The sequence below is a fragment of the Rattus norvegicus genome, chromosome Y (assembly GCF_021556685.1).
Source record: "Rattus norvegicus strain SHRSP/BbbUtx chromosome Y, alternate assembly SHRSP_T2T, whole genome shotgun sequence".
Classification (NCBI taxonomy): Eukaryota; Metazoa; Chordata; class Mammalia; order Rodentia; family Muridae; genus Rattus; species Rattus norvegicus.
In genome coordinates this window covers 10,417,657-10,427,023 of record NC_141555.1, presented here as the reverse complement: position 1 = coordinate 10,427,023, position 9,367 = coordinate 10,417,657, and the positions used below count along the sequence as shown (strand labels likewise).

General features: G+C 44.3%; 1 pseudogene; it reads right to left on the bottom strand.

Moving 5' to 3' along the window:
• Positions 1-3,803: 3,803 nt before the first annotated feature.
• LOC147997960 (large ribosomal subunit protein eL19 pseudogene) lies at positions 3,804-4,383 on the bottom strand (annotated as a pseudogene).
• Positions 4,384-9,367: the final 4,984 nt, after the last annotated feature.

Here is a 9,367-nt window from a genome sequence, read left to right as displayed (position 1 = left end):
TATCTCTGCAGGCACCCTTGGCTGGGTTGGTTGCGTTGCTGTTTCTGATGCTCCACCATCAGGAGACAAAGGCTAGACCCCAGAAGATAGCTTCTCTCCATTTTAGCATCACCCTTAACTCTCCATTTCCTCTATCCTGTCTTGTTCGAACCACAGGCACAAGGCTGCTTCATCCAGGACTCTGGAGGTGTGTTCTTGTCAGTTGAGCAAGGATGTGAGTGACCTATGAATAAAGGTCAGTGAAACTCAGTGCCTTTTGCTGTACTATTTATGAAAAGTTTTGGTTGCAGTTAGGGCCGGGGCTGATTCAGGTGTGCAAATTAGAGACAGCTTCAAAGTCTCTTGAGTTGAGCCTTTTTTTAACCTTAGAGGCTCTCTGGGGAGCATGTCAGCAACCACACCACCTTTTAACCTGAAAGGATGGCTGAACACCGGCTTTGGGGCCAAGATACTTCAGCAAGCTGTGAGAGTGTGGAGTCAAACTGCTGTCGGGTCCTCAGCTTTCCAGCTTCGGTCACATGCACCTCTTCAGCTTGACATCACAAACTGGAGGGGAAGAGAGCTGGGAGCTCATTACCATGGGTGTCTTTGAAAGTTTGGGGGCAAGTTCTACATTAATTAAGCCTCATTTGTATAATGAGCTCATGCTATTTACTTTCTTGGAGAGCTGCTCTGAGGGAAGCAGCGAGGCTTCTCCTACACGAAGCCTGGTGTCCCATGAGCCCACCACCCATCACTTCTGGGAGGGAGGGGGAGGCAAGGGTGCTATTTTAAACTCTCTGTTATTGAAGGAAACACCCATAACTGGAACACTGTGGGGCGGTTTGTCAGCTGTTTCTGTGAGAAAGGCCTGGGGTGAGCCAAAGTCTTCTCCAGTCCTTTCAACGCTGCTCTCTGCCGTGCATAGGAGATGGTCTAAAATCTGCCCATCTCATCTCCATAACACATGTGTTCTACTTCATCTGTTATGGGGCTGAGCAGAATGGTGGTGAACTTGGGATCATATGGCCACCTTGGTGGTCATGAGGGGGACTCCACAGGAGGAGAGGTGTTCTCACACCAAACACACAGATCTACCTGATCTTGCCCTGGGTGCTTAAAAAGGATGGGCATTTCTGCACCAAAAAGCAATGATTCCTCTGTACATATGGATATTTAAATCTTATCAGGGATCATGATCTAGTCTAGGTAAAACAAGCATCCTATGTGAATTTTCTTTGTGATTTTTTTTTTTGTAATTGGCTGTGCATAGTGACTTCCTCTCATGTGGTACAGGAAGAAAGTAGCCAGATTTCTTCAGCTCTGTAATTAAATCACATACCTTCCTGCCTTCGGATGCACCCAGCAATCTTCCTTCCCGGAACTACTTGCCCATACGTCTAGGCCAGAGTTCTTAGTCATAAACAAAACTACAGAAGGCTCAAGCCTGATTCTGTTGAGTGTGCAGCTCAAGAACTCACACAAGCCGGCACTTGTGAGGCTGCATACTGGAGCTGAACACACTTAACATTATGATATTGCAGAGGATGGGAGGGTCTGTGCACACATGCCAATTTCATACTTCAGGGAGATACAGGACTTCATGTTCTTGGGTTTTGGAGCCACCTAGACCCAACGATTGTTCTTCACACAAACATCAGGAGTCTTTAAGCAAGATTTTAAAACAACGGTGTAATTATCATATATGTGAAGAGACCCTTTGGTGCTTTGAATATGCACTGCCTAGGAAATGGCACTATTAGGAGGTTGGCCTTCATGGACGAGGTGTGTCCCTGTGGGGGTGAGTTTTTGAAATCCATCTCCCAGCCATGTGTGAGACATTCTGTTCCTGGATTCTTTGAGATGAAGATGTAGAACTCTCAGCTCCTTCTCCAGCACCATGTCTGTCTGCACACTGCCATGCCCTCTGCCTTGATGATAATGGACTGACCCTCTAAACCTATAAGCCAGCCCTGATTACATGTTGTCCTTGGTCATGGTGTTTCTTCTCAACAGTTGAAAACTAACTAAGACCACAGACTGGATAGTTTAAGAGATTGCTCAAATGTCCTTGGCACCAAAACTCTTATATCTTCTGCAAAGGCCAAACCCAATCTCTATCTAGTCCAGGATGCTCCTTAAGTCTTGGTTATCAAATGACTCCCCTATATAAGGCATTTTCCCTCAGAGTCTCCTAGTGTCTACAATACCACCAGCAATGGCATCCTCTTCATTGATAGGGTGAAGTTTATTCTCAAGGATGTACACCCAGTCTCCCAGGTTGTTTTGTAGAGTAGCAAAGCATCTCCAGGGACAGGGCACAGATTCTGGGGCTTAGAGAGATGGCTCAGCCACGAAGATCACTTGTTACTCTTGCAGAGGACCCAGGTTCTATTCCCAGCATCCATATGATGGCTCACAGTTGAACTGTTAGCCAGATTCAGGAGATCTAATGCCCTCTCTTGGCCTCTTCAGATATCAGGCAGGCACGTGTGCACACAGTTCCGTGTAGTCAGAACATTCAGACATTCTATAATATAAACACATCTGATTTTGAAAAGGTAAGAGCTTTGGATTATGGGGGTGGGGGATTCTGATCATTGATCCCAACAGCTCTCTCAAGTGGAGGAGGGAAACCAGGAGTTTGGAACCCGGTGGCTGTAGGTGAGGGAGCAAAGTACCGTCATGACAGTATAATGCCTCCTGGTTTGGAAGTGTTCATCTCAAGGTTCTAATGGTGGCCATGAGGCAGAGGTCTTAGCAATGAGCTTTGAAACAGTTAGCACTGGAGGAAGGGAGCAGGTGAACGACTATGTCTTTCTTCAAGTACAATGAAAGAAACTCTCTTTCTGATGACAGAAACTCAGTGTTTTCTGTCATCATAGAGTGATGAGCAGGTGAACGACTATGTCTTTCTTCAAGTACAATGAAAGAAACTCTCTTTCTGATGACAGAAACTCAGTGTTTTCTGTCATCATAGAGTTCTAATAACCCCTGTGGTCCAGAGGAACTTAATTTTAAAGACATTACAGTGGAGATGGGGGTGTGTGAGCTGACAGTTCAATAAGGAAATATTTGATGATCCAAGAAAAAATTGCCAAAGTTAATATTATAAACACGATTATGAGCAGGGTGGCTGCAAAAATTCATAAAAGAAAATAACAACACAAGACGCCGGCCCTCGTCTCCGTTGACCCAAAAGGCTCCTGAGAGTGTGTCCATATTTGTCTGCGTTAAATGGTTGAGGCTTTAGGCTTGCCCACATGGCTGATTTTGTCTCTCATCTGAACTTGATAGGAATAACTTTATGTTTTTCTGTACACACATTCCTAATGCTTTAATCGCTTAAGCTAATGTGGGTTCGGGGGTTTGTAAGTCAGTCAGGGATGAAGTGGTTTAATGTGTTTCTTCTTTAAAAACAACAACAACAACAACAACAACAACAACGACAACAACAACTACAACAATGACAACAACAATGAGAACAACAGCAGCATCAACAACAACACCCCAAAACAAAGAAACAAAAAACCAACAAGTTTGAATTTTTTTAAAGCACAACAACATCATATTCACCAGAAAAGTAAAGTGGAATTTATGTTGTCTGGTGGCTACTTGTTCCTCTCTCTAAAGCACAATTGTATTAGGGTTTCCAGAATAACAGAAATGGCAGAATGAATTCACATTGTCTTAGTTAGATTTCCATTGCTGTGAACAGACATCATAGCAAAGGTAACTCTTTTATATTTTAAGGCTTGTTTTATTTTAATGACTGATCATGTGAGGCCACAGTGAGGTCACTATGCACAGACATGAAGGAAGCTTTATTTCTTGGTTTCTTCCTCCTTGGACAGAGTCTTGATGATCTTCTCCTTCTTGGCCTGGAGGTGCTCTTCCCAAGCATTTTTGTGCTTCCTTGGTCTTAGACCTGTGAGCCTCAGCCTGTCTGCCAGTACCTTCTTGTGGGCCTCGTCTGCCTTCGGTGTGGATCTGCTCCATAAGAATCCATTGGTTTTTGGATACACTCCTTTTGACCTTCAGGTACAGGCTGTGATACCTACGTCAGTCAATCTTCTTAGATTCCCAGTATCTCCTGAGAAGCCGGGGCAGTATCCTCATCCTTCTCATCCAGGTCACCCTCTCAGGCACCCAAGCGTTGGCAGTACCCTTTCTTGTCCCTATGACCATATGCCTTCCCTTCAAGGTGTTTTTCTGGCAGCGAGACTGAGAATGGACAGTTACAGGCTTCCAAATGATCAGGCCATCTTCAATCAGCTTCCTGATCAGCTGACGAGATTTGGCATTGGCGATTTTGTTGGTCTCATTGGACTCCAACTGGACCTTCTTTTTACCACAGTGGAGGACACTAGAGGCAAGCCTTTTCTGTAGCCTGAGCCTGCTCATGTCTGCAGACGCAGCAGCCAATGTAACTCTTATAAAGGACAAGATTCCATTGCAGCTGGATTACAGTTTCAGAAGTTCATTCCATTATCATCATGGCAGGAATCATGGGAGCATCCAGGCAGACATGGTGCCGGAGGAGCCCAAAGTTCTTGATGCACAGGCAGCAGAAAGGGATTGTCTATAGCACTGTGCAGAGTTTGAGTATATACACATATCAAAGACCAGCCACCACAGTGGCACACTTCCTCCAACAAAATCAAACCTACACCAACAAGGCCACACCTACTCCAAAAAGGCCACACCCACTCCAACAAGGCCACACCTACTCCAACAAGACCACACCTACTCCAACAAGGTCACACCTACACTAACTAGGCCATACCTCCTTATAGTATCACTCCTCATGGGTCAAGCATTCAAACACATGAGTCTACGGTGGCCCACTCCTATTCAAACCACCAAACACATTAAAAGGTAATTTGGCTTACAGGATCCTGTTTGGATAATCTAACAATGGCTGTCCCATGCAGGGTACTGAGAACACCATTGGCTGCTCAGTGTATGATGATTGAAGCCTCAACTATCTTAACCTGGTGCTGAAGGCACATGAGTTTCCTGGAGGCGTTGGTCTTCAGTCTACAATGAGATATCAGAGAAGGTGGTTCGAATATTAGCAAAGGAATGAAGCAGCCACAGGACAGATGAACTTGCCAGTGAGAGTGAAGGCAGGCAGACAAAAATCAAAGCCTCCTTCTTTCACATTCTTAAATCTGGGTTGCCATCAGAAAGTCCCAACTACACTTGGGGCACATCTTCCTGATTCAAATAACCGGTTCAAGAAAATCCCTCACAAGAGTGCCCATATTCGTGCATTTTAATTGAATTCAGAGCCACACAAGTCAGCAACCAAGATTAGTGCTCATGTCTGCAAACTCTCTCATACAATTTATTTTTCTTGTTTGCTTTATATTTTGGGCCCGAGATTAACGAAGCCTTGCCATTCATATTGCTTAGTCTTGAAGCATTCGTCTGCATTCTGTTCTCACTAGCAATCAAGAGCACATTTTATGTTCACCCGTCTCCTGGCTAATCCCTGCTTCACCCAGGAACCAGCCAGCTTGCTGTCACTACAGTCTCAGAGACTGGATGGCTGATAATGAGGCTTCAGTTCCAAGATCAGAGCCCTGGCAAATTTCCTGAAGCCTGCTACCTGGCTTGTAGATGGTGCATTCTGCCTATATTGTCCTGGGCTGAGAAGCTCTCTGGGGGATCTTTTTAAACATAGGTGCACCAATAAGACAGTGGAGAAGTACATCTTCATGACTGAAATCCCATCATCCAAAGTGCTGCTTCCCAATGATGTCATCTTTGGAGACATCTTCCTAGGGGTGGGGTAGGGGAGACATTTAGATCACAGCAACCTCTACCAATGGAGATGGCTCTCCTCCAGCTTGCACAGGCATCATCAGGCTTCTGAGTGGAGGCACCACAGGCAATTTAAGTCCCAAGAATGTCCCTGTTATGTCTCCTTGGCCCTAATGTCCCCTGTACCATGACCCTCACCCTGCAACAGCTGCCCTTGTATGCAACAGATCTCAGCTTTCCTGAAGTTAGGCACCCGGGATCTACCTCTATCTCCTTTTAAACCCATTTGTTAGCTAAAGGATATGGGTCAGTAGGTAAACTGCTTGCTGTACATGCAGGGAGACCTGAGCTTGGATCCCCAGAGCCAACTTACAAGTGTAAACTGTTAGTATGCTCTCTGGCCCCAGAATCAGGGAGAAAGAGACCTGGGAACCTCTGAAGTTCACTGGCCACCCCATAGTCAACGTTTTACTCAGGTTTATACTGCTATGAAGAGACACCATAACCAAGGTAACTCTTATAAAGACAACATTTAATTGGGGTTGGCTCACAGGTTCAGAGGTTCAATTCATTACCGTCAAGGTGTGAAAATGGCAGCATCAAGGCAGGCATAGTGCAGGAGGAGCTGAGAGTTCTACATCTTCATCTGAAGGCTGCTAGGAGAATGCTGGCTTTCAGGTAGCTAGGATGAGGGTCTTAAAGCCCACACCCACAATAACACACTCAATCCAACAAGGCCACATCCACTCCAACGGGGCCATACCCTCTAAAGCTGCCACTCCCTGGGCTGAACATACACTCACACACACACACACACACACACACACACACACACACACACACACAGGCACAGAGGAATGCACTCTCCCAAACCATCACAGGCATCATTTCCCAGATCCCAGTGAGAAAAGCATACCTCAAAAACCAACACAGGCACTGGCAAGATAGCTCAGCATACAAGGGCACTTCCCACCAAGACTGAGGTTCTGAGATCAATCCCCAAGACTCACCAGGTAAAAGATGGAACTGAATCCTACAACATGTCTCTACATATGTGTTGTAGAATGTATGTGTCTTTCCCGACTAAGTAAAACTATTTCAAAGAGGAATGACACCTAAAATTGTCCCCCGACCTCTACATGCATGCACATACAGAAGTCACGAGTTTACACAAACACACACACACACACACACACACACACACACACACACTCACACCACTTTTCTTGAACCAATCTCATGTAGATGTTTTTCAAGATAATACTGGTTTTAGTGCAATTCTTGTTCTATTGTCCAATAGGGTCGGGTCTGCACAAGCCTTTCCCATCTAACAAAATAGGAAATGGGAATGTTATGTTTCCCAATTTCGGAATGAAAATCAATGAATTCTGCTCTGTGACCTTGCACGTTCCTCCTTATATTCAGAAGTGATAGCCAGCCAATGCTGTCACCTGTTCAATTGGAAGTGCCAATATGACATTGGGGTGGGACAGGGATGAGAGACAATCTGGTACTGGTCTACACACAAACCCACAGCTGTAGGGAGCTGTTCGCCACTTCATTTGGTATAGTAGGGACAGCATCAGAGGGAAAAGGGCTTATGCCACTTAAATAAGAAACAAGCTTATGCACTTTCATAGGAAATAAGCTGACACAAGCATGGGTTTCTGTTTATTCTTGTCTTCAGTGAATGAGGACATAGTTTTCAGCTTTCCCTAATAGGCTCTGGGTTGTCCTGAGGGTTTTAAAAGTTGTCACATGTTTCCTTTTAACATTCTCATCTCAATGATTCGAATTCCCAATCTTTGTGTGTATTGCCCTTATGGTGCTTGAATCACTATGGTCATGCCATGAGTTCTAAGAGTTATTTAATGTTTCCTTTTCAAACACACTGCTTGGAATGAGAAGACAGCTTGGGTTGGAGCCTGATGGACTGGACACAAGGTACAAAATTAAGCATAGGTATAAGTTCTTGTACCAAGAGTTGAAGAATTGCAGGGATTTATTGCCAGCCCTTATGGCCTATCCTGTTGAGATAAAGGCCACAGAGAGACTCTGGGTCAAAAACAAGGTAAATTGTTCCTTTGGCCTACATGTCACACACATGAACACATACACACATAGCACACATGCATATATGCATACACACAAATGGGAATACATGTTATTATACATCCATGCATGTCATGAATTTTCCGCAGAAAACCCCCAGAGCACTTTCTGAAAAGAGGAGATAGTTGAATAAACAGACGCAAGGGAAAAGAAGTTGTAATGGAAATGGTTTTACACCCCTTCATTATATGGGGATACATGTAGACTTAGATTTTTTTCAAACCTACTTTAATAAATGTTCTCAAATGCTTAGAGCCCCCTTCTATCCCACTGTCCAAAGGTAGGGGAGAAAAGATGATAAATAGGGCAAATGGACGTGGACCTGTTTAGAAGGAGTTCTTTGGGGCAAATCCAATCTGACCTGTCACGACACTGGCAGTCCAGTTAAGTAGTTTCAGGGTACTAATAGTCCAGTTGAAAAAAAAATGTCACCAAACACAAATCAGCACTGGTAGCACAATCTAGAAGAAACAGTCAGGCCTCCACCAATCTGGCAGTAGTCTCCAGGAGTGTCCAGAATCAACTGGAATACCAGGAGTTCTTTGCCATACCTCAATAAAGTGAAGGTCGGTGAGAATCAAGACCAAGGAGGAATAGCAGGGCAAACAATGCAAACACCCCATCAGTGTCTACTGATTCATACTCGTAATCTCGCCAGATAACATGTGACTTGCCTTAACGAAACCCCAACATGAGTCTGCATCACAGGACAACAAGAAATTTCCACTTCAGACACCAGAGTGTGAGGAACGAGAGAGGGACTGAGACATATGGAACAAACAAGTTTATCCCCTTGAATTGTAACATGTCCCCAAATGACTGGGAAAGGAAGATACCTCTTTGCTGAGCTGCTAAATTCCATTTAAATCACAGTGGCAACAAACTGGCCTGTATGTTAAAATTGTCCCCATTGTTACCTGATACACACGTCTTATACTTTGTGGCTGATGATGGACCTTCATTCAATAGCTCTAGCTGTCCTTTTGCTACTTTGTAGGTTCTCCTTTCTTTCACATTCATCCACCTAACACTAGATAGGAGAGAAAAGAGGAGAGAGGGAAAGGGGTTCTATTAGGATGAGACGACCTCCAGTTGATTAGGGGCATCGAGTTCCTTGTGGGGCAAATTTGATATTCATTGTCACAATGTTTAATTTCTTCTTTGGGCGTGACTATTGAACAAACTGCAAACAGCAGCAGCCCACCTATGTGGCTCTAGCATTTATATCTTCTCTGAAAATTCTCCAGCATTCCAAATGTTACACACTTGCAAAATCTATCTGCTGCTGGCAAAAACATGCCTCTGCTAGAGCATGAGGCAAATCATAGTCAGCCACTGTTGACAATCAGAAGCAACCACATAACCCACAGCCTGGATTAAAACAAAAAGATACTCTTATAATATTTCTATGTTTTTATATACACCAAAATTCTCACTGCAAATAGCCAGTATCTTTTGGATATTAGTATAACTGACTTTCTATCCTTTAATCAACGGAGAGCATCCT